The sequence below is a fragment of the Apostichopus japonicus genome, chromosome 17, assembly GCF_037975245.1.
Source record: "Apostichopus japonicus isolate 1M-3 chromosome 17, ASM3797524v1, whole genome shotgun sequence".
Classification (NCBI taxonomy): Eukaryota; Metazoa; Echinodermata; class Holothuroidea; order Aspidochirotida; family Stichopodidae; genus Apostichopus; species Apostichopus japonicus.
In genome coordinates this window covers 24,596,230-24,623,383 of record NC_092577.1, presented here as the reverse complement: position 1 = coordinate 24,623,383, position 27,154 = coordinate 24,596,230, and the positions used below count along the sequence as shown (strand labels likewise).

The following is a 27,154-nucleotide window of genomic DNA, read 5'->3' as shown; positions in this document are numbered from 1 at the left end:
TTTGTCAAACACAATAAACATAATATAAATGAAATTCAGAACACGCACTTAACCATAAATGAAGCTGTAAAAACCTGCTGGCTCCTTGTAGCAATTCTACGCATTGAAGTTTTCGACCAAAACAATGACTATGTGTATTGGCCGTTCAAGCACTGTTGCCTTACCCTTAAGTTTGCCTTTATCTATATGTGCACTTAATGCGACCTTACCCTTTCTTGCACAGTTATCATCACCCAGAATAACATCTACCACCCTGGCAAATGGCCACTCATTTGTAGGCAAATCTTCATCCTTTACCAATACAACATCATTTATCTGAATGTTACGAGAGGGCTTAGACCACTATTGACGTGCTTGAAGATTTTGCAGATATTCTGCTCTCCACCGAGACCAAAAAACATTGGTCAAATACTGGACTCACTCTACGCCAACGTTTGCGTGAATAATCAAAACTACCTGGAGGGGAAGGAGCACCCTTGACTTCATGGTGATCAAATGGTTTGGGGTCAGTGGTGCCGAAGACATCGGATCATAGAGTGTGTCTGCTGACATTGTGCGGCTTATCTAATGTAGAATTAAATATATTGCGAGCAGTGCGAATCTGACGTTCCCACACTCCTCCCGTATGACTGGCATGGGGGACGTTAAATTTGAACTGGAAATAATCACATCCTTGTTTCAGAAGGAACTTACTGACACTATTGTGATACGTCTCATCTAGAGAGTTCGTTACTAGCCCCCCAAAAATTAGTTCCTTGATCGGAGCGCAATACTCTAATGGGACCCCGAACGGCTAAGAACCGCCATACGTTAATGGAGGAGATGCCTCTACTCGATCTGCTGGTAGATGTACCATTTTTTTGTTGGTTAAGCTTACCCCGATATTTGACATTTTACGCAACCACGTATGACTTTGGCAACGGCACTACTGCAACCAACAACCCAGAAACCATTGACCCTAATCTCGTTGGTTCTTAAACTACGACCTTGGTGTTTAAACCTTCTCATGGAAGTGGTATGTAAGTAAATTTGTTACATGTCCAGTCATTGGAAATATTACAGGATGCCTTACATGAAATTCTGAACTGGACTTACAGAGACGTCCGCCGACACGCATAATTTCATTATCATCCAGAAAGGGATCAAGATCACCAAGAGGCCCTGTCTTTAAAAATGTACCAAGCTCATTCCTTGAGGTTTTGCAGGTTCTCAGAAAGTCTATCTCCACCTTAAATGCATCAGCTTGCACCATTCTTAGAATTTGAAGCTCTGCTGTTCTTAGTTCCTTGACCCCAATACATTTAGGGGATTCCTGAGCATGAATATCACTACGTAGGCCATTCTTAAGATTAACCTTCAGAAACAAGCACACAGCAATAGCTCTTTTTGCTTTCAACCAACTTGAGACATGCTTTAATCTTCCTACCTCCAAATAAAAAGGAGACCCTTCACTTTGAACAAGTAATGAATTGAGCCTTCTAACTTCAGGATCATCAGCAGAAAGATTTGCAAGATGACTTGCAAAAGGGGTTCAACGTTTCTAATAAACTTAGGTTCAGTGAGCCAATTGGATCCTAGCAACTCCTCTGTAGTCATGCCTCTTGAGGCGTGGTCAGCAGGGTTATTAGAACCCTTGACATGCCTCCACTGAGAGGGATCTGTTGCATTTCGTATCTGTTGGACGCGGTTGGCAACAAAAACATGGAACTTACGTGCCTCATTGTTGATGTAACCTAATACCACTTGACTGTCTGTCCAAAAGAATTCACTATGCTATCATACTCAAGCTCTTTTCGAAGTAAGAGACTAATTTTGACTGATAATAAGGCTGCAGTTAGTTCTAAACGAGGAATTGTGATTGACTTTATCGCTGCTACTCTTGCCTTTCCCATGACAAAGGCGCAGTGTACTTGGTTCAAGCCATTTTGAAGACGAAACGAACAATGACTATAGCCTTTAGTACTTGCATCACAAAAGTTATGTAGTTCTACTCTGACAACCTTACCAAAACCAATAGGCTTATAACAACTTTGAAATTTGAATTCGTCCAGTTTACAGAGGTTTCTACTCCGATTTTCCCAAGTTGCTCTCAACTCATCAGACAGAGGGCAAATCCCAGGCCATATGATTATTACACAGACTTTCACAAATCTGCTTCTCTATAAGGACAACTGCAGAAACAAAGCCTGAAGGATCGTTTACAGAATTCACAGTGGAAATAATTCCACGCCTAGTAAGGGGCTGATCCTTTAAGGTGATTTTAAATTGAAATACATCTGACACCAGCGTACACATAATACTCTTTCTATGGGTAAGGGATCCAAACAAAGATTGAAATCCTGAGGAGCTCCAGCTTGATCCTCTGAGGGAACAGACTCTCATCACAATTCTGAAATTTGAGACCTCCTTTCTTCCAAAGAGGTGAACTGTCATACGATACTCTACAGGCTCAGTAGTAAAATCACCATTCTTCCAACAAAGGAAACGTAGAAGATCCCTTTGTTCCTTATTTACCTTAAATTTATAACACATTGCTTCAATATGACCCATAAATGCAACACTCTCTTGTCGAAACCGGCAAAGAACCCTAACAAGTGTCTTTGTCAAATTAGGTCCTGTTAGCAAATAATCGTTAAGTGAGACACACTTAAACGTAGCACTACAATCGAACACCACACGAATTTTGCCAGGTTTCTTTGGATGATAGATTCCATGGTGTGGTATGAAATTAACAATACCGTTTTGTGAAGTCATTTCACCAACAGGAACCCCTTTCTGCAAATCCATTGGAGATGATATCTTGCATGAAAGCACAATAATCTGTAGCATATACAATATCACCTTTTAATCTTTTCTGAAGTTTACTGAAAAGATGCCAAGCAAGAGATCGATTATTCGGTATATTCATTGACGTTGACCTTAAGGGTAATGGCATTTTGTATGCAGTTACGTGCTTCCCAAAGCTCACTACTCAATCCTCCTGCTTGACGCCGCCAAGCAGAAAGTGCATCTCTGAATATCCTTCCCTTCTGTTCTATTTCCCACTGCAAACCCTTTTCGGTATGAGTTCTTTCCCGAGTATTACCCAATGCAGCATCAGTTGCTTAATTTTGAACTGATCCCTTGCTACTAGATTTCGTTAAGAGCTCGGTCATACTCATAGTAAGGTATATCGTGTACAACGTAATACATGTGGAGTTTTATACAATCAAAAACTACTACTCTCGAATCGTATGGTGAGACTTACAAAAAGACGTTAACGGCATTATGCATGTGTTGAGCTAGTACGAAAATAAGTGGTTCGGTCTAGCTTACGCATCGCTAGGCTTGAATAATAGTAATGCAATTAATAGTACTTACTACGCATACACTCACATTACATAACCGCTCAACACTTAAACTCATATACACATATTACGAGTATGAATGCAAGGTAGCTTAAATTCTGATGTAGAGAGTTTTCACTGTAGCCGTAGTGGTGTAGAGATGTAGGTTAGAAAAGAGGACACTAAGGCTTCTACCGGATTACGCATCTATTCAATCCGTGAAAAGTACCAAAAATATATATATATATAAATTCTCTATTAACGTACAAATATATCACAAATAATCAGTAAATCGCAAGCATCACAAAACTCCGTAAACCGCAACAGTAAAATCGTACCTCTTTGGTATCCTTTACTCCTATATAAACGAAAATCCCGTGACAAAGTCACACAGTATTGGTATGGATACTTTAAGAAAAAGTCGCCCAGGAATGAACCTGGGCACGAAAACCAAACTACTGAACGACTGTTCCGCTTCTAACCCCAGTCCCCTTGCATCGGGACTGTGACTGTGTGATCATCGTCAGGTGTGCATCACCATTCCCGAAAGGGAACAGATACTACACATGATCTTAGCCAAAAGGCCGAGAAGCGATTGGTATGGATTGCACTGGCTGCCACACCCTGGCACAAGTATAGTATAAGGTGTATATATAAAGTATCTGGTCACACAACTGACTCTACGCAGATCTGGAATGCAGGTGAGGTCCCTGGAACTCTGAATGCCACATGCAGGAATGACCAAACAGAGGGCATGACCTCACACACTGAATAATCATGAGGCACACTTACAATGAGAAATAGTTACAGTAGAAATAAAAATGCAGGCTTCCAGTGAAATGTTACTTCAAATGATCTTCAATGAAATCAAGATGCTTGTGCACCTTGGGGAATAGGAGGAAAACAGGGCAACATTTTTTTCAGAGACTGACAAACAATATCTAATGTAAGTTAACAACATCTTAGAAAGAAGACACCTCATCACAAAGAACATGTAGTGAAATGAAATTTATTTACAGTCATCATACAGAAATGTATCACCCAAACAATAGAAAGAATATCAAAATAGAGGGAGAAACCCATCTTTTGTTAATAAGCCAAAATAAGTATGACACATGGAATGTCAATTGTGAATTCATAATTAAAACCAGTAAGGGTGTTCCTTGCACTACACCACTGACTTGAGGCTAATGCTCCATTGTTGATAACGAAGTACAATTTGGAATTTACTGTAATTACGTATATCAATTACTACCACACCTCTTTCTCCACTCAATCCCCCAGCCTCAAAATACATACCAATTCCTTTTCATGCTTGCCCTAATATGAGCAGAATGCCCTAATATGAGCACAATGCCCTAATATGAGCAGAATAGCTGAATATATACACAGCTTTTATTCATGTTTCACAATGATTTCCTACTGAAAACTAAACATTCAAATTGGTATTAGTCTAGCAGCAAAAGATAGAATATTACTCCACCCTTTAGTCACTCTGTAGTAAATTTGGAGCTTGTGCAATGAAAGATTCTTCTGGATTTTCAAACTGCATGAAAATACATGCCGAAATTGCAGAACAACATTAAAATTAGACCATCTTTCGATGGTTAAAAATGAGGGTGATGTTTTTTTTTCATATCATACATGTGAAGTACATTGCTGAGCTAGGAAAAAAAAAACATCACCTTGATTTTTAACCATCGAAACATGGTCTAATGTTAATGTTGTTGTACAATTTGCAGCAATGCTTTCAGCCACAGAGTTCATGTGCTTTATCACAGCAAGATAATCTGACGAGCACATACATTTCGCAGAGCAACTGCAGCATTTTCAACATTTAATACAGTACTTTATGTGGCCCAAAAAATGTAACTACCTCTTCTAGGTATCTGACAGTGTTTGAATTTCTTTTGGTCACAAGTTTGTAGTCACTGCTGTAAAATAACATGTCATTCAGCTGAAGACGAAAAAAAGCTGTGGTTTATGACCAATACATTCAACTATCAATGGCAACAGATCTGACTCATTACATTGCAAAAGACGACCAACCACTGAAATGAAGTCATCTATCACCCCTGTCTTTGAGGCAGGTTTCTTCTTAACTGATAGTTTTTTAACATACTTCAATGTATCTGCCCCAACAGATACATTTTGCAATAACTCTGGAACCTTCAGCAAAGAAGACAAATTATTTGCTATTTGCAAATGAATTTTTTTGGTGCCCTGCACCATGTGCAATAATTTCCCATTGATTCTTCATATGCAAAGCATGAATACACCCACAGTGGACCAGGATTTCTCACTACACCTGGAAGATGGAGAAGCCCATGAACCACAGAAAGGCAGTACCTGTCTTCATATAATGTCCCAAACGAGTAACAAAACTGGATAAGTAAACTTTCACAGCATTTAATATCATTGACAGAAATACTGTCACTATTCAAAATGACAACTGCCTCTACTAGTAATGCATAATGCTAAAAAAATGTCATTCATTAAACCCTTCAGAGCTGGTAAAGAGTAATTAAACAGCCATGCTCTATATTCCGATGCCTTCCAATAACCCAAATGATCTTTAATACTCCTGGAAATGAAATGTGGAGGCTTTATCTTGCTAAGTCGCATATCAATATTGTCAAGCAGTTTGGTTGAAGAAAATACTTCTTTGGAATGAGATGTGTCGAACCGTAACTACAACAATTTCTTACATACTCCAAGCAGAACTGTGTCCCTCTACACAATAGCCATTCCATCAGCAAGATTCATAGCAAATGAACGTTGCTTTTTACGTGACCCGTCATACGGGATACAAAACGTCACGGCCAAACGGCACTACCAAACCATCCCATTCTTACAAACGAACCTCAGGTCAAGCGAGCCAAAAAAAGTACATACGCTCACCGACCTGCAGAGACAAAACGCCCAACCCCCCACTGAAATATTAAAAAACTACAAAAGGACGACCAGCACGCAGCGAAACAAAACACCCTTCCCCAGCACACCACCGTCCAAAAAAGGCAGCCCTAGATAGACGGCGAAAATCGCCTTCAACCTGAAGGCGAATGTCAGACTTCACCGCCTCCAGGACTGCCTGCCAACTGGCAAATTTCCCCCTAAAAACAACATCACATCTATTCCTCCAAATAAGTTTTTTTACAACAGAACAAACATAAATAATACGCTGCAACACAGCAACGGAACAAACTGGAGGATCTAATCCATACAAAACAAAACCCTGTCCTACCGACCAGGAACGGTCTCCCGTTAAACGGTCGGTCCAGGACTGAAACCACTCCCACAAGTTCAAAACAAAGGGGCAATGCCAAAAAACATGGGCAGTACTCTCTAAGCTGTCACAGCCGGTCCTCGGGCACAGTCCATCACCCAGTCGCCAGTGATACCTTTTCAGATTGGTCACCAAGGCACCGTGTGCAATTCTCCATGCAAGGTCACGGAGCCTGCAACCATTCAGCCTTGAATGCACCGAACGCCATACTTCGACAGGATGACGTCCCTGTACAAAAATTGCATTCAAGGCCCTATCCCGCAACGAACTGTGAACGAGGGCCGGCTGTGACAGGTCAACAGGGGGCAACTCAATCAGAGCGGAGCAAATGACACGCACCGCCCTGTTTGGAGTACTACTATGCGGTTCTCTGTTGCTAAACAGCGCCGGGACCCATCGACGCAGGTGCAAACCGCCCCAAAAACGTACAAAATATGAACAAGGCAACCCTGGGTCAGTTACCGCTACAAACAACTGCTTAAATAACAAGCAAGTTAACTTACTTCCCAGATGAACCACCCCTAACCCACCCTTCTCCAGTTTTTGGTACATGACCGCCCTTTTGACAAGCTCTGTACCACCCGACCAAATAAATGAAAATATCGCTCTCTCCAACCGCACCAGGACGCGACGCGGAATTGGATACACCGCGCCCGGGTACCACAAGATGGGCGAAACAAAACGATTAACTACGGTGACTTTCCCTAGGATCGAAAGCCAGCGGGTGCCAAAGGTTTCGAGCCTGCTCTCAAATACCTCAGCCCTCTCGCTCCAGGTGACATCACCAGGTGCATCGTAGCCGAACCATATACCATTAATTTTGATATTCTGATCCGACCACGACGCACCGAATGGTAAGTCTCTGTATCTCCAGCTACCAAGACGAAGGCCCTTTGTCTTTTCTGGATTCAACTTCGCCCCGGTAGCTCTCTCAAAAATAGATAAATCCTGCGAGAGTGCGCGAAAGGAGCCCAGACTCGAAACAACACATGTCACGTCATCTGCATATTGAGCGCATTTCACTTTGGCACCCCCTGGCACAACGAATGGAACAAGTCTGGAGTCCCTTTCCAAAAGACGAGAGAGGGACTCGCTAAACAAAACATAAAGTAATGGAGACAGAGGGCACCCCTGGCGCACCCCCCTCTCTACGTTAAAAACCTCCGAACAAAACCCATTTACGATAACAGAACTGAAACTTTCTTCATACAAAACAGAAATCCATTTACGAAAATTTGGGTGCAACTGAAACGTCTCCAATACGTTCATTAAAAACCCGCGATCCACCATGTCAAAGGCCTTCTGCTGGTCCAGAGACACCAATGCACATGGCAGATCACGCTCAATAACAAAGTCGGTCAAGTCGCGCATCAACCACAAGTTCTGCTGGATGCAATGACCCTTCACTGCACAAGTCTGGAGATCACCCACAAGATGCGGCATAGCCAGTGCAAGGCGGTTGCACAAAGCCTTAGCCAGCAACTTGTAGTCCACATTTAACAAGGTGATCGGACGCTTGTTACGGGGATCCAAGGAGTCCCCAGACTTGGGCAGCAAAGTAATCTTTGGTTTAACAGTCCGTTTTGGAAGGCGTCCTCGAAGACGGCTCTGATGTCGGGTCCTATTATTGCCCAGAAGGTTCGGTACAACTCCCTCGGAAGCCCGTCCGAACCCGGGGACTTGCCATTCTTCATCTTCGAAAGCGCCTTCCAAAGCTCAACAGTGGTAATTCCCCCCCCCCCCCCAAAATATCATTGACATCGTGGGGAACGGTTTTTGAGATTCCCCTCAATAATTTAGCCTGTGCCGACAAGTCGACATTGCCACGCGTAAACAAACTCGAATAATACTCTTTATATACGCGGACAATGCCGTGAGGGTCACTAACCACGGTCCCATCAGTAGCGCGCACAGACGGGACGCGTCTGTCACCTGCCGATGAGCTAACGGACTGGTAAAACCTCAGTGAAGGGCGCTCCTCGGCTTCCACCGCTTCGACACGGGCCCTGACGCGGGCACCGTGGTACTTTTCATCGAGATAAGTCTGCAAAGCGATGACAGCCGAAGGGTCGCCAAACTTCACCTCCGCGCACAGCTTCGAGAATTTTTCTCTTCGACGCCTTGCGCGGGTCACGCAATACTGAATTGCGTAGCGTTTGATGCGCAACTTGACATCATCCCACCACTGGGATGTAGAAGCAAAGGCCGGCTTCAATGTTTGCCATCCTTTGTACCTGGTCTCGAAACCCTGGCGGAACTCTGCCTCGCCAAGAATCCGACAGTTAAGCTTCCATAGGCCCCGCCCGATGGGGAAAATGGAAGGCAAAACAAAACGTGCTACCACAGTGTCATGGTCAGAGAGCGGACAGCTGAGCGTCTCGCAACCCGAAAATGTAAAACTTACGGGCGCATACACTCGATCTATCCTGGAGGCATCTTCTCCGTTAGGCCTCACCCACGTATACACCGTACAACACGGGTGCATATGCCTCCAGACATCGGCTAAAAGGTGGGCCGAAGTGAATCTTTCCAATTCTGTGATCCCAGCGTCAGGACTAGCAGACACAGAAGCCCCGAGTCTGTCAAGACCCGAGTCTGCGACACAGTTAAAGTCTCCGACCATGACACATGGTGCACTACCAGGAACAAAGGAAGGCAGCGTGTTAAAAAATTCTCGTCTAGCAGAAGGCCGATTGGGAGCATACACATTGCAGAGGGAGATGTTACCCTGTGGATACTTGAAAAGAATGCAAACCAATCGGCCCTCGTGATCCGTCTCCACCCTAGTGGCACAACCCGCCTGACGAGGTGACAGAAGGATGACAGTGCCACAGGATGAAGACGAACCAAACGAAGCATGCAGCCCACCACCCCACTCATAAGCCCATAGAGGGACATCTTCTTCCAAAATATGTGTTTCTTGCAGGCAAACGCAGTCGACCTCCATTGAAATACAATATTGGAAAATGCGACTGCGCTTGCGATGATCCCTCATGCCATTCACGTTCAAAGTGGCAACTGAAAATGTATGGGCCATGAGAGGGCAATGGGGCAAAACTACGCCGACGACGATTCTGTAAGCTTCAAGCGCGCTCTAGACGACATATCGTCGTCCGAGTCGTCACTTGAGGCCGACCTTTTTAGAGAGGGTTCCCCCATCTCGTCGTACCAGCTCGTCCCAGTGGCACGTTTTGGCTCGACGATCACCGAGCCCCCGGAGTCGCTGTCAGACAGAGCCTCCGGAGACCCGATGACCACCGAGTCCCCGGAGTCGCCGTCGGACAGAACCTCCGGAGAATCGATGACCACCGATTCTCCGTCAGACAAAGCCTCCGGATCTGGCGATACCGGCGGCGGACTGGGGACGGAACTGGACGAGTTGGTGGGGGAAGCTGGTGGAGACTTTCTCGGTGCGGGCACGGGGTTGGGGTCTGCAACGACGGGGGAGGGTGAACCAGGTGCAGGGGAGGGTAAAATCCCACCAGATTCCCCCTCCTCTCGTGAAGTACTAGGTGCGTCGGAACTTGACTTACCCCCACTCTTAGTCCTAGAGACATAAGAGGAGGGACAAGCTCGAAAGACATGTCCCTCCTTCCCACATAGTGAACACACAACCTCGTTTGGGCAAGCGGTGCTATCATGCCCAAGACGAAGGCAGCGCCCACATTTCTTGTTTGGGCAGCCCTTGGCTTCGTGCCCGGTCTCCCCACACCTGAAGCAGGTACGGGGCTGACCGGGATACCGCACGTGGGCTTTGTGCCCTGCTATAAACAGGAAGGAGGGAATGTCCTGTTTCAGGTCGATCCGAACCTGTCGGTGCCCGTTCAACACCCCAGGGGCTTGTGCATAGGAGCACATTTTGGCAGCCTTGACAGCCCCGAACCGACCCAAAACCGTTACGACAAGTTCCTGCCGCACCTCTAGTCCTACGTGGATGATAGTTACCCATACGGATCGCTCGTATGGAGTAACTGTCATCCCCTCGACGTTACTCAGCAAAGTGACCCCTTTCTGACGGGCCACGTCACTGGTAAAACGTAAATCGTACGTATTACGACCCTGGAGAGCTTGCAAAGCATCAACCTCTCCAGGCACAACAACACCCTTGCTCTTCAAAATACTAAAAACTTGCACCGGTGGAACAGCTTGTTCACCGGTGAACGACAACTTAACTATCCGAGAATCACGGCGCGATGCCATGATACCGAAGGTGGCTAGGCCACAGGGGAGTAACACAAAACAAACAAAAGACCGGATAGTGAAACAACAAACGATATACGAACTGAGGAAAACACACGAACACAAGCTATCACACCCGCCTGGCGGGAAGTATAGCACAGCACAGTACAAAAACAGCTGTAACAGATGAAGAGCGAGAGCGAAAAACACGTCCGCACTCCACGAAAGCCAACTGCCAATGAACGTGGCCCTTTGATGCGATTTCCTTTTTGTCCTGAGCGTAAACTTCTACACCATCTTCAAGTTCTTTAATGGAACCAAGGAATGGTTTCAGAAAAGTGCCCACAGCCGGTTGTGAACCAAGCCACAATACAGCGTAAATCAAATTCTCTCTAAGGAACCGTTCTTCATACGGCAACTCATTGATTGAAAAAAGAGGCCAAAGGCTGGCCTTTGATGATTTGAAGATGGGACATCTATCTGTATACCACATAAGAGATATATGTTTCTTGGTTCATGTAAAACTTTTCCTGGAGCAAAAACACGTGTTGTACTGCTCTCCATCGTAAATATTGTCACTGTTTTTCTTCTTTCTGTTGAACCTATGCTGCAAGTCATTATAAAATCCCTGCCTTTTCATTAAGATGCAAATTTGATTAATAATCGGTATTTCTATAAAGTAGGATATTCCACTGTTCTCTGAGACATGACTGCTGCATACTGGGCACCTAACATAATCAGAGGAGCCTAGTAAATAATTACGAAAATTGCAGAACTTGTGGAATTTCACAGACATTTTTAGAGTTCCCTAAATTTTTTTCAACACATGAAGTGTTGTCTTGCAGATATTTGGCTTTTGGATTGAAATCAGCACAAGCAAATCAACCAGAGCAACACCAGTAATGCTATGGCTTCTTGAAAACATCAGGATCATCAACATACTTTCTGCCAAAGTTAGTGGAGCACCTTCATAAAGTGGTTTACGTGCTTCATCTTCTGCTTCATCATGGATAGGAGGGGATTCCTTGCAGTCGAACCAGTCATCTTAAAGGTCGAACTCCTCTATACTCTGTGGGTCACACCAGTCATCACTTTCATCAATGCCTCCTTGTGTGAACAACTATGTTAAAGTACAGCCAAGAACCTTGTATTTTGTTTTAGTGAATGGCAAGGAAACATGAGCTTCTTGCATGTTTCTATGATGAAACACTTTTCCATGATTTAAGTGTACTTCTTAAGGTAAAGATGACTAGAGAAGTACATATAGAGGAAATCCCCAAACCCTTGACCAATTTCACACAGCATCGCTCCAACTTGAACTCTATTTTCTATTCTATTTCATTTGATCAAGGATTAAACTGCAACACTAACTAGCATCACACATGCCAAATTAACAACAAGATTTCACCCAACCTGCCTGGACATTTTGCCCTAAGCTGGGTGACTTGTTTTGATTTTTTTGGCACAACCAGCGTGGATATTTCGAGTGTATCTTAGGTGTTGGCCAACCTTACATTCCACCCTTTGAAAATAGTCTCTGAGCCCCCTTCTTAATTATATTAAAACACACACAAGCTCTGATCAGTACCATATATCTTTAGCAAAAATTGTTTCTTTGATAACGTGCACTCTGTTCTAAAATCAGAACCTTCATGGACATTTGGTTCTGATGTTATTGCCAAAATACTTCTTTTTGACCCCTAATCGACCTTTCTTGATCTTGGATGGCATGGCTGCTAGTTTGGAAACGATCCTTTACCCCATTCACAACTAGTCCACAAGTTCATAGACATTGTATGAAAAGTATCCATGATATCTAGTAAGAAAGATTTTGTTTAAAAGTGCTCATGCTTCGGCATTGTTATGTTTGTTGAAGTATACTTTTAAAACGCAAAATGAGCTCGTTAATCGAGTTTCTCTTTTGCTATATATGTTTGTGTAAGTTACGTGTATTCGCGTTGTAAGGTCGGTGGCTTATAATTTGTAGCCTATGCTACGACGACGGTTTTTTAGTCTGATTACAGTGAGTTGGTGGACGTCAATGCGGGTCAGGCATGTGGTATCAATTATGCAGGGTCTGCTTTATGTGTTTCTTTTGTAATCTGGTATATCTGTGTTGTGGTGAGTGTTCGTCTTCAGGATTAATTTTTTTTTTTATAGCTGGTTGGCATAGTTCTGCTTTGCGAAGTCGGCCTCCAGCAGGTTTTGTAACGTGATCTCGTAGTTTATTGGCCTTATGTGTTTTTATTCTCTACTTCTGTGTGTTTTGGAGCAACAATCATCCCAGTCATGTGCTATATTGTTTTTTTTTCATCTATCCGGCAGTTTGTTTCGTTTTGTTATTTTGGGGGGGGGGGGAGGATGTTGTTTTACGTTTTATTAACATCCAGTGGGATTGCAGTGTTTGCGTCTTTTAGTTTGATTCGGAGCAGGTATCGGAAACGTCGCAGCCATTTGGATGTAGCCCTTTTCGTTATTCTCTGCATGCTCTTTTCAACAAAGGCGTGTCTTCTGTGGTAACGTATTAAGTTTTTCACATTTGTGTAATCTTGTAACAATTGTTCAATACGCCTCATCATGTAACTTGTACACATTCTAAAACAGTGGCTGCTACCAACGCTTCTCTATAACTTGTTGTTAGCGATGGCGCATATATTAACATGTGAGGTATTTGTGATCGGTTGATTTTCAAAGTTTTTCCAATATGTTATATCCTGTTGGAGAAATGTTTATAATGTTGGGTTTTGAATTGCAGTGTAACCTTGACCAGTGTCTCCCGAAGTCCAGCTGCTTGAACTAATAAAATCTTTGAACACATATCACGACAAAAATCGGAGAAGAGGTTGATGACTGGTTGATCTCTTATTTATTGATTTATTAAGTCGATCTTTGATTCACTGGCATATGAATTTACCACAGGTTACGGCATTGACAGACTTAACAGAGACTTTGATAAACAGTTCATAGAAATGGTACAGGAATTGTCTGTAACACAGTTAGGCACTTAGGAAGTTACGTAATTACGCACTTATGCACTTACGCAGTTACACTAACTCGTGGAGGGATACAAGATATTTTGTTGGCACTCACTCAACAAGAGGCTTAAAGACTTAACCAGTTTAGATTACTGAATAGAACATCTCTTTTCGAATCAGAACCGAACCAGAACGTGGGTAAATGTATTTACATATGAAGGATAATACTAGCGGTTTGTTGACACTACTCTTTCCCACTACTTGCTTTGATTAAGAAAACATAAAAGATATATACAAGACAAACGCCCACATGAAACACATGGTCTAGCGTTTGTGAGCCTCCTAGTGTAAGTCGAAATTACAATTATCGAACCCCTATAGAAAGTGACAACGAATATGTCTTCAAAATACACCCAAGTTTCTTGTTACTTAAATGCACTTAGCGCAACCATAGTTCTTAGAATTCCCTAGGTGTACGAACAATATCCCCCGTCACCCCAAAGATACCCGATTTAATCTTTCCTAAGACAAACAAGTAAACCTACATGTCATGCCAAGCAGATAATCGTGTGATAGAACAAATATACCAGTTAAGTGGTAGCAACTTACAGAAAATAGGCGGTTCTCTCAGTTCTTTCTCTGTCAGGGGCCAATCTCGGAATACCTCGTTAGCGTGGTGAGCTAAAACTAATAAAACAATCTGCGCTACCACTAACAAGGGGAAACATCTCAAAATTCGGGTGCTGATTCAGCAAGGTTTATAAACAAACAGGGGTACGATTTTCATTGGCTGTCCCCACCTGCAACTCGCAAAAGCTCTAAACATATTTTTAGAGAGGGGCCATCGACGGGTACAACTGAGGGAACGCTCAATCCTAAAACGATAATATTACACTAACAATTGACTTAAAGGGATACATTTCCGTTACACTACCCCTCCTCTTAAGAAGACAAATGGTACCACGCATTTACGAATTAAGCTTAAATCTTTAAGAACTCTTTTACAGTAGAAGTAGAAAACTAAGGGCTAATATTCTCCACCACGTTTACTTCAGTTGGCCGACCCCTCTACAGTCTCCTTGGTTGCTCGGAACACCGTCCCATCTGGGTGGATTGCCGTCTCCGTCAGTGTTGTTAGTCTAATCCCGGTTTCAAACCTCACCTTCCATTCCACCTGCGTTGCGCTGCATGGGAGCAACTTACTTTTCTCCCTCCACTCAGTGACTCGCATCCCAGGGTCCCACGTCTCCCAACGGAACAGCCGAGGGTCTGGGCCAGGTCTTTCCGGTGTTAAAGTGGGAATCACGCTGGTCTTGCTTGGAGATTTGTGGCGGTGTACTGGGCTCTCTGGGGTCGGAATTCCTTTTGTAGCCTGCGGTGTTGGGGGTCTTGATAAGGAGGACAGTGGTGGCCCCAGCAGGTCTTTCAGGGCTGGCGCATACACAGATGTCACCCTTGGGTGGCTCTTTGTCGTAGTCTTTGTTCCCATCGTTGCGATGGTCCTTCTTCCCTTTAGCCTTCGACTTTCGATGCTTGGCATCCGAGTGCCTTTGTACATCTATCTTTCGGTCACTCTGGTACGAGCAGGTTTCGCAATGGAACCCTTCCTACCGTGCTCCTTCTGGAAATGTGATTTCAAATCTGCCGCACTGGACTCCCTTTGTCTACAGATTTTGCAGCGGTACTCTATGCACCTCCCTAGTTCTCCATCGCTCCACTCTGTCTCGTCCTTGCGCTCCATGCTGTATCAGTCAGTGTTTGTACCTGGAAGGAGAAAAGGAAAAGATTCAATTTGATTAATGGAACGTAATCTTGTCTACAGTCCTGGAGCCAGGAAAGGTATTCGACGCAGACGACTTCACCGTCTTGGTGTACGTCATCCTCATGTGACCTTGAATTTTCTCTCTCGCATCTTGACTTCTTCTGTGCCTATCTCTCTTGGTAGAGTGCGCGCCACGACTGCCTGATCTGTTTTACCAGTACAGGTTTTATGTTTCTCAACTTAGGGTTTTGGTCGTTTTGAACTGCAACATTCACTAGAGTCTTTGAATTCTGCTTTTGGGTCATCTTGCTAATATCGATTGGAATCTCGCCTGGATATAGCTTGAGACGATTGTGGTGGACCACACTTGCCTTGCTCTTTTAACTTTTCCTTATTCTGTACGTCACATCGCTCAACTGGTTTGTGATGAGGAAGGGTCCTGTCCACTTCTGCTGTAGCTTTGGGCTAAGTCCCTTGCGTCTCTGGGTTGTCTGTAACATGACAACGTCACCTTTCTTGTAACCCCAGTCTTTGACATTTCGGTTGTAACTTCTCTTTTGTCTCTCGCCCGCGATCTGCAACTTTTCTCTAGGACTCTCGTGGATTATCCTCAGTCTGTCTTCAAGGTCTTGGGCATAGCTGTGGAGTGTCCTTTCAGTATTTAGTTCATCCCTGTCGATGATGTGGTCAACTGGTAAAGGAATCTTACGTCCAAGCATCATTTCCACCGGAGAATGTCCAGTGGATTCGTGGGTAGAGTAACGGTATGCCATCATCACTAACGGAATGCAGTTGTCACAATTTGTGATCGCTATCGACGACTTTCGATAACATTTCTTCCAAGTTACGGTTGAATCGTTCTACCACGCCTTCACTCTGCGGATGGTACGGAGTTGTTCGTCTTATCCACTCCTAGCAATTGACACAATTCTTTAAAGAGGTTGGACTCGAAGTTCCTCCCTTGATCAGTATGAATTTGCTTCGGAACACCAAAACGACTCAGAAAGTCTGTCACCAGGGTGTCAGCAACCGTTTCCGCACTTTGGTATATCAACGGGAAAGCTTCTACCCACTTGGTGAAGTAATCGGCAACCACCATGATGTATTTCTTACACCATCGTTCTACCTTTCGTCTCCAGGTATTCCAGTAATATCTTTCCTGAACTCTATACATTGTCCTTCTTACTCCAAGGTGTCCGGAAGTTGGGTTGTCATGAAATAACTTTATAACTTCTTCTTGTAGACTTCTGGGGACTATGAACTGCCACGTGATGCAATCCCCTGCATGGTTCTCCCATCTTCTACATAGAAGACCTTGTTGAACTTCCAATCTGTCCCACTGAGCCCAGTATGCTTTCCCTTCAGCTGACACTTCTTCCCACGAAGGACGATCACCTTGATCTGTCTTTTCTTCCCGTTTCCACTTGTGGGTCTTGAACTGCATTGGTCCGTCTCGATCAATATCACCGGTTTCTGTTCTCGTACAATTTTGGCAATCATCCGAACATGGTCGTCTGGAGAGACCGTCTGCATTACCATGGAAGAGTCCAGGACGATGGGAGATCTCAAAGGTGTATGTGCCAAGTATCTCCAACCATGTTGCTGTTTGTCCTGGGTGCTTGAAACTGCCATTTGAGTGCTGCATGGTCTGTCCTGATCAGGAACCTGGTGCCGTAGAGATAATGGTAGAAGTGTTTAACTGACTACGACGGCCAGTAGTTCTTTTCTTATGATACAATAACGTCTCTCTTGCTTACTCATGGTCTTGCTGAAATATGCTATGGGTTTTTCGTTTCCGTGTTGGATCTGTAATAAAATCGAACCGGTTACAAAGTATGTGTCTAATATGAAATCTTGCCCGCTGGTCATTGGGTATGAAAGTAATGGAGCTGTTGTCAACGCTGTCTTGAGTCAGCTTCAACAACAGTAGTGCAATTTGAGCAAAGCCTCGTATAAATCTACGGTAGTAGCCACACAGGCCTACAAAGCTCCTAACCTCTGATAAGTTCTGTGGTCTCGGCCATTCTTTGACAGCCTTCATATTTTATGGATCTGTACCTACACAATCCTTAGAGACAATGTGCCCTTAGTACGTGACACTCTGCTTAAACAGCTGACACTTGCCTAGACTTAGTTTTAGTCCTGCGTCTCTAAATCGGTTTAAAATGGTCTTTAGTCGGTCCATAGCTTCGGAAAATGTGCCACCATATACGATGACATCGTCAAGGTAAACTAAGCATGCTTCCCAATGGAGTCCAGATAGCACACGGTCCATAAGTCTTTCGAATGTGGCGGGCGCGTTGCACAGTCCAAATGGCATAACACGGAATTGATACAAGCCGTTTCCGGTGATGAACGCCGTCTTTTGTCTGTCTTCAGCTGCTATACCAACTTGCCAATAGCCACTGGCTAGATCTAATGTGCTAAACCAACGAGAACCTGCCATCGCATCCAGTGAATCTGCAATTCTGGGAATGGGGTAGCTGTCCTTGACTGTCAATATGTTCTATAATCTACACAGAATCTTGTCGAACCATTTTTCTTCTTCACCAGAACTATAGGTGACGCCCACGGACTTGATGATGGTTCAACCACTCCCGCATCTAGCATTTGTTGCAAGAGTTCTCTCTCCACTTCCCTCTGTTGTACTGGGACTCGTCTTGCTGGTTGATTGACTGGCCTTGCGTTGTCTGTGTCGATCTTGCGCTGGGCGACTGTGGTATATCCCAAGTCAGCAGATGATCTCGCAAACACATCAGCATAGTCTGTAACTAGTTCTTTCAGTCAAGTTCGTTGTTCATCATTCACATGTCCGTCTTCCGCCTCCAATAGTTCTGTAACATGTTAACAGGGAACGAAACATCTGGATTCGCCGTCTCTTCTAATGAAGCTATATATGTACCGCCTAAACTCTCTTCACATCAGAGATCTTCCTAGCACTATTGCCACACATCCAGGGGCAACTACTACGGTTTCATCTACCAAAACATGAGTCTCCGTCACCTTCTTCACCTCACTGCTCTTTCTTGGTCCTCCCAAGACAAAATACCGTTTATCACATCCAAGTGATAGTTGTGGCTTCTCATGAACCCCAAAACCAGGAGTGCATCCGCTCCAATCTTAGCCACCCAAACTGTGTGTTCTACCCTATGTCCTGCAAGCTCTATCTGGACAGTGGCACATTCTTCGAACGGCAAATAACTCAGTCCATATGCGAACACCATCTCATTGCCAACAGGTCTTAAGTATCCTGTATCAACCAAAGAGGTAACTGCAGTACCCCTGCATAATGCCATCAACAAATATCCCATAATCTCTATGTTGCACCCATCCTGTCTTAACGCTCACTCATGCGGGCCTAGAGTTTACTGCTGGCCTTCGACCCTCAAGTCCGGTTCCTTCTCGTTTCCCTGATATGACTTTCCTGTAGTGTCTTCTTGGTATGGTTCGAAACTTTCCACAACCCCAACATTTGAGTGGTGGTCTGTCTCGGTCTCGCCAGGACATGTTGCGATCTTGTCCACTCGCAAATGTCTGTTTCCTGTAATTTGTTTCCTGTAATTTCCGCTTGCCAGTTCTTCGTGTATCTTCGACATGTAGTGCTCCATTGTCTTTGCGAGATTCTCCCCAAGTAGTTGCATCTGTCTCTCTACGTTGTCTTCCTGCTTTTCTGTTTGTAAAACGGCTCTTGCTATAGTCTCGTAGGTCTCTTAAGGTTACCCTTCTTTACTTCTGCCAGATGGAATGCCTCTAGTTCAACTGCAACGGTCTTCTGCAACGGCCTTCACGGGTCTGGACTGGTATACTCTCCATCGGGTCTCTGTGTCTCCCAGTGAATCTGCGAAGTATTCCTTTGCAAGAGTCTCCACCATCTCGTACGGTGCATCCGGGTAGGCTTTTAACGCAAGGCGTTTAATATCCTGGGCTAGCTCTGTAAGACTTTCAGCTGGTTGCCTCTGTCTGTTTTTCAACATAGCTCTAAACAACTGTTATGTCATACACTTATAGTGTCGTGAACCCTCATGTATATCTAACATATGCATGTAAATACTCTGTTTAACTCAACCCTTAAATGATTTCCAGGAATTCAACATATATGTAGTGTGATTGGCTCCTGCTGTCATGTGACTTAAACGTTAACTTATGATTGGAGGAAAGTATCTTGTCTTTTGCCTCGTGTATGACAGCTTTGTAAGCCACTTCAGTCTCACTGTATACCTCTACTGTGTAAGGTCTCCGTGTGTGAAGGCACGTAAAAATATACCAGAAATTCCACTAATTATATAGGTTCCCACATATTTCAACTGATCAATCCGGCGAATAAATACTACAAATCATTATATCTCCCTGTTGGACTGGTTACTCACGTTATTCGTGTCGTCCCTGCCACGCGACCATCGAAATATGCCTTATCGTACTGGGACGGACGCGACATGGTGGCAGCGTACATCTGACCACGCCTGAATTTTTTATATATGCTCTGATCTGTGATTTTCATCCTACGTTTTCTTTAATTTAAAGAAACGAAAGTTTAGTGGAAGCCGTTCCATATTTCAAGTTTCTCGTGAAGGACGTGTGAATCCGTTTGAAGGGCCTAACTTACTTTTCCAACGTTGGATTTGCTGAGTATAAGTTGTAACTGTTCCCTACTGAGTGTTGAGGTACGCGGAATGTTGTTACTAGGGTCAAGTGTTTCCCGTGGATCACCGAGAAACTGTTTTGGTGCTTGCTTTAGAAGTGAAGTTCCTGACAGTCGCTAGCTATATATACGCTAGTGCTTATTTTGAAGCCTGATGAGGTGAGATCTAATTGCTGACAACTGAGGTACGTTCATGAGCAACGTGTATTTGCAGTAATCGTAATATAGAAGGAAGGGTCTTGTCGACGAAGCCTAACCTATTAAATTAATGACGACGCGTTTTAGAAGTTCTACATCGCTCGTCTAGCCTATTGGAGCAGTCGCGATAGCCTAATAGTACGGTATCAGTGTAGCAGTGATCGTGAAGACGTTGCCTGGGTTTAGCGTAGCCGATGTATTTTGTATTGACTGTAGCGAACGAGTTCGAGTTACGAAGAAGACTCATCGAAGATATTCCAATAGCGGCAGTTTTTGATCGTTTATAATTCAGCTGAGACTTAATTTGCCAATTTCAACTAGGGAGATAACCCGCGAGTGTTTTGTATAGGACGAGAACTGTATGCAGTATCGGTTTCGCGAAACTGAAGATCATATGCAGACTACTTATATTACTTTACTGGTGGAGAACACTTATTCGTTGGATATTGCTTAATCACTAAAGTATTTCATATCTGTTTTAACTTGAGCTAGTTGCGTTGCTTAATTAAGAGTGAGATATGCAATGAAGTGTGGTTATTATTTGATCTAATTTGTATTGAGTCAGGGTCTATTTAGTCTATTGCCTAGGCCGGCATATATATAGTGTTTGAGATAGCCTTTGTGCACTGTTATTTTTGTCATGTATTGGACCCATTACTATTGGTACTTTGCCTGTTGCTTACATTTTAAAGTTTAATCCTTGGTATCAGGTAGATTAAACATTTAGGCACAAGGAATACCTCCAGGGTTGCCAAAAGAAATGTGGATGGAATATCTGTTTAAAACTGAGGAACTTAAGTTGGAGCACAAACGCCTAGAACTAGAGGCTTAGGTCCAGTTGAGAAGGTTAGAATTTGAACAGGAAACCTTTACTAGACACCCTATTGGTGAATCACAATTTGTGAAAATTCCTAGACTTACTGTCAATGATGATATAGATGTTTATTTTAAAACGTTTGAAAATTTGGCAAGAATGTATAAGTTGCCGAAACGAGAGTGGGTAGCTAGGCTAGCCTCTGAATTGACAGGCAAAGCCAGAGCTGCCTATGCATCGCTATCTTTAGCCGTAGGTAGTGATTATGATACCTTAAAGCAGGTTATTCTGGCCAAGTGTGAGGTTAGTGCTGAGAGTTACAGAGCCAAGTTTAGGGCCAGCTACAAGCAACGAGATGAAAGCCTGAGAGAATGGGTCAATGATCTAGGGCAACAATTTGATGGGTGGATAGAGTATTCTGGAAGAAAACCAGATGATGCTCATGGTATAAGGGAATTGATGGTCATGGATCAAGCCCTTAGGTAAGCTGCCATTAGACATGGCTATATTTCTAAAGGATAGAAATCCTAAGCATACCGCAGAGCTGACAGGCTTAGCTGATCACTTAGTAGCAAATCGGGGTGGACCCAACTATTGGAAGAGGAAAGAGATAGGGCGTAATGCTTTCAAGCAGCCCATTGTAGGTGCTGGCTCAAATAAGAAACCGACAACCCCATATTGTACTTACTCAAAATATAACGAGGGTACAATTTGTGTTCAGGCAAATTCTAACAAGTATGCTGATATTAAGTGTCACAAGTGTGGAGAACTAGGACATGTTCAGCGATTTTGTCCAAATCAGAAATTCATGGGGAATGAAACAAAAGGTGTACACCCTAAGCCTGCTCTTAAATGTGAGCGACAGGAAGTTGATCCTGCAAGGGCCCGTATGGCCAAATGCATGATCAAAGATGCTCTTGAAGGGAGGCAGAATTTTGAGAGATTGTGCCTCTACCCAATCAGCAGTTGATGCTAATTTAGTTCCGCCAGAGTGTTACTTACAGGGCCAGAGTGTTCCAGTACGTGGAGTGGGGGGTACAGTTTATCTTCCCGTGGCCATGGTTGACCTACAGTGTAAACTAGTGTCTGGTAAAGTTAAAGTAGTAGTGGTGGAAGGATTAGAGGAGCAATTTTTGCTGGGCCATGACTTAGATCTTACATGTGGAGATCATATGGCTAAAGAAATTTGTGTCTTGACACGAGCTCAGGCTCATCAACAAAGACTTGATATGCATTAAAATGAGTTGCAAGAGTGTTCAGTGCACAAGCACGATGTTGAAGTTACCAATGACGATGGTGCTTCTGTCAATTCTGGTGAAGTCAGTTGTGAACCACCATTTTCTATGCTTAATGATAGTGAATTTCATGATACCTGTGGCGTACCTAATGTGGTTGGTGCAGTAGATGAGTGCATGCCAACGGTAGTGACGAATAGTGGTCATGGTGGAGGGATTCAATCCAATGTGGATAGAGGTTCAGATATTGAATTTGATAACTTGAGTGCTAAGGTATATGGTGCTGATATTACAGGAATTAATACGGCTACAGGAATCAGACCCATCATTGAAAGGCATCCGTGATAGCTCTTACTCAAAATCCATATATGACCCATATATGGCAATTTGTATCTAGCCCATATCTGTGCCATATATGGAATTGATATAAGATAAAAGCCATATCTGCCTCAGATAAAACTTTATATGGGTCACTTTTTATCTGGACCACATATGGTCCATATATGGCAAATCCATATCTGGCCCATATATAGCAGATCCATATATGGCTTATATATGGCAAATCCATATCTGGCTCATATATGCAAATTCCATATATACTGTATTGCCCTTGGCAAATCCATTACTGTCCCATATTATGATAAATCCAGATTGAAGTAGTTAAAAAAAAAAATGGCTTCATCTGTGCCAGAACTTCATCTGGCAATTATAAAGAAATATAATTCGAAAGCAAATAAGGGCAATATATGGCGCATATAAAGCAACTCTTTTTCTTTTTCACTTTACCCACAGTATGTCCAAACCTTTACAAATAATAAACTAATATTACAAAAGGGTCTTCTGTTCAGACGATTATTGAGGCGATATGACCGTCAGAACCAAAAACATGGTTAAGAGAATAAAATATCCTGGCATGATAAAATGCTCCAGGAATAAATTGGCACTTGAAAGCTTGCTCCATGACAAAATGCCCATCACTCTGTCGTCTCTATGCTGTCTTCAGTCTCTGCAAGGTCTGCGAGTCCTTTTCATCGACACAATTTTCAAAACAATGACGACGACATAAAGTTGGGATTACTTCATTCCCAGCACATTCGAAATTGTCACGAACGACTTTATTCATTGTACGTGTATTCAGTATATGCTGGTCAGGGTGATAAGTAGGTCACTCGTCGTGACTGACAACTTGTGCGTTTTTTTTCTGGAAGCGTCGAGAAATGATGGCGCTATTCGGTATTAGCGAGTACAAATTTCCAGAACATACGGGAAGTTATTTTTAGCAGGTGACCGGATATCGTCGACGAATGAACGATGCACTATCAGTCGTATCTTCGAGACATGGATGATTCTCGATGTTATTCCGTCAGGATTCCTGGAAAAGAACTTTCGGGAGATTTAACCCCGGCTATATATAAGAGATATTTTCGGTGATGAAGAGTTTAGTTTAGTTTTCCGATCTATTGTGAAAGAAAATCATCTGAGATAAAAGATTAATAATCGAGGGGACGGACGGAGGAACCGGTGGACTGTTCGTTTATAAGATTGGTGCGTCGTTTAACCGGGACAGGCGTGACTTCGGCAGAGTTTTTCGGAGTTCACCCAGGAGGAAGCCATCCTTGGGATACAAACGTTGAGTCGAATTGGACCAGCGGGGAACGGTTTTGCTCCTGACCAAGTCACGGGATACCAGCCTACGAGGGAGAATCCCGACATCGTTGTTGGTGACGCAAGGAGGTCAGAACAGCTACGAAAGGAACCGAGAGCCGGCACGCGCCGCGTAAGATAAGTTAAGTAATCTTTTAAAAATTTAACGGCCGTACAATATTGTAAAATCTGTCTGTAATATTCCAAATTTCTAGTACCAATAATCCTTGTACAAATCAGTAGAGATCGTATCATTGTAAATATATCGTTTTTGTTAACTTTCAGAAACATCTCAGTAGTCTTTTGGTCCTTTGAGTTTACTTCTCTGAATCTATCTAAAATTTTATTTTTATCGGCTTTGAAGGCCAAAGGAAAAACCCGGGGTCGCAACAGAGGGGGCGCTAGAGGGTGCCATTTTGTATTATCCCACGGAAGTTGTAACAATTAATGGTGGCCTATCCGGGAATTGTTTAAAAGATAGAAACAAAACGCCAGAAAGGAGTATATCCCGAAGTGACTTACAAAACTGAGAAGTTTCTGAAACCATATATATTTGATACATTGTTATTGGTACCTGTGTTTGCCTGACTGAATGATGGATATTAGAGAATTAACTGAGTTGGGGGCTAAAATGGGTCTGACGGGTGGCGAACTATTAAACTTCGTCAAAGAACAGCAGCAGATCGCTCGTGACGAAAGGCAACAAGAAAGAGCTGAGGCGGAAAAGCAAAGGGCTGAGGCGGAAAAACAAAGAATGTTTGAATTGGCTAAACTTGAAAAGCAAGCTGAGTTGCAGCAAAATAGCAATGGCGATGCCGATTTGAATTCCTCCCGTAGCTCCACTTCAAGCCGCGAGCCAAATAGAATCCCAACGCCCAAAATGCCTCACTTTGATGAGAAGGAAGACCTCGACGCATACTTGCTGCGCTTCGAGCGATTCGCAACAGCGCAAGAGTGGCCAGAGGAACAATGGGCATTAAATTTGAGTCTGTGTCTAAAGGGAGAAAGTCTCCGTGTTTACTCTAGGCTACCACCCGATGACTCACAAGATTATCAAAAGCTAAAGAAAGCCCTGTTGAAACGATTTCAATTTACAGAGGAAGGCTTCCGTCAGAAATTCAGACGAGAAAGGCCCAAAAAAAGAGAAACATCAATTCAATACATGGCAAGGTTGGAAAATTATATGGCCAGATGGTTGGAAATGGGCGGAATTAACAAAACGTTCGAGGAATTTTCAGATCTCATGTTGCGGGAGCAGTTCCTAAATGTATGCAGCAAGGAATTGGCATTATTCCTGAGAGAACATGATTGCAAAACTTCTAAAGCGCTGTCAGAGCTGGCTGACAAATACTTAGAAGCGCATCACAGGGATCTTGAAAAATGTGTGAAATCCTTCCAAAGAAATCAGGTAAATGGGAAAAAACCTGACGGTAACCTTAACAGTCAGGAATACAAAACCAAAATTGTGGACGCTGGTGAAAACAGAAACACGCGTTCAGCCATAAAATGCTTTGTTTGCGGGAAATTGGGGCATAAGGCAAACGATTGCAGGCAGAGGTTTAAAGCGCAATCGGCGGTTGCGACTGAAAATGCCAAACCCGACAAGCTAGGATCGAGCGATGGGTCGCAAAAAGATCATCGTAGCGGACAAACCGCGAATCTGTGTTTCATGAAACAAATCAAGGAAAGTGACAGCTATTCAATTAATTTAGCGTGTGGTCACGAGATCCCAATAGTCAGTGCGGCGTGTGAGGAGCCTACCGACATTACTGAGAAAATTTTGTCAGATGTTAAGGAGCGCATGCCGGTGGTTGAGGGTTATCTTAAAGGGAGGAAGGTGTCAGTGTTACGCGATAGCGGGTGTTCTGGTGTCATCGTTAGGAGAAATTTGATCTCCAATGATCAGTTGACCGGTGTAGATCAACTGTGTGTACTGATTGACGGTACAGTGAGGAAGATTCCAGAAGCTATCGTGGCGGTGGACACGCCCTTTTTCACAGGATCCCTCAAGGCTCTCTGTATGAAGAGGCCAGTGTATGACTTAATAATTGGGAATGTTCCTGGTGTTCGAGGTCCTGAGAATCCCGACCCAGATTGGAGTGTAAAAGAAGTTCCAAGTGAGCAGTGTGAACCTCACAATGTGGAAGAAACAGCTAGTGTTGAAATAGGAACCAGTGTTGAGTCACGTGATGAACCGGAAGTCGCTGCGGATCAAATGATTCCAAGTGATGACGTAGGCGATGACTCAGATATTGGAGGTGCCGTAGAGACACGTGCACAAAAGCAAAAACGAAATGAAAATCTGAAACCCCTAAAAACGGCTAATGTTCCTATGGATGACGTAACACCTGAGCAATTGAGACAAGCTCAGAAGGAGGATTCAACCCTCAAAAATTGCTTCAAGCATGTTGGGAATCCCAGACCACTGAAAGGTAAAGAGGGGATCTCCGAATTCATTTTAAGGAATGATATTCTATATCGCAAAGTTTCGGGGAATGACAAGCCTAGTGACCAATTGGTTGGACCCGAAAAGTTCAGAAATCAAGTGATGAAACTGGCTCATGACAGTATTATGGCGGGTCACCTAGGGATAGCCAAGACAACTGACAAAGTTCAGTCTCAATTCTACTGGCCAGGTGTAGGATCCGACGTAATGCGTTATTGCAAGTCATGCGATATTTGCCAGAGAACATGTGATAAGGGTAGGGTCACTAAGGTCCCATTGGGTCACATGCCCTTGATTGACACACCATTCAAGAGGGTGGCGGTAGACATTGTCGGACCGATCAGTCCTACTTCCAAGCATGGGAATCGGTATATCCTAATACTTGTCGATTATGCAACAAGGTTCCCTGAGGCAGTTCCATTGCGTAACATAGATACTGAGAGAGTGGCAGAAGCTTTGGTGGACATATTTTCAAGAGTGGGAGTCCCATCTGAGATCCTGACTGACAGGGGGTCACAGTTTACCTCAGATGTGATGAAGGAGGTGAGTCGATTACTGTCACTGCGACAACTCACCACTACCCCCTACCACCCGATCTGCAACGGTCTAGTTGAGAAATTCAATGGTACCTTGAAGAGGATGCTAAAGCG

The 27,154-nt window shown here is 43.7% G+C and overlaps 1 pseudogene; it reads right to left on the bottom strand.

Annotated features, from left to right (window-relative positions):
• Nucleotides 1–3,848: 3,848 nt before the first annotated feature.
• On the bottom strand, nt 3,849–3,922 carry LOC139957833 (U2 spliceosomal RNA; annotated as a pseudogene).
• Between the last annotated feature and the right edge of the window lie 23,232 nt (nt 3,923–27,154).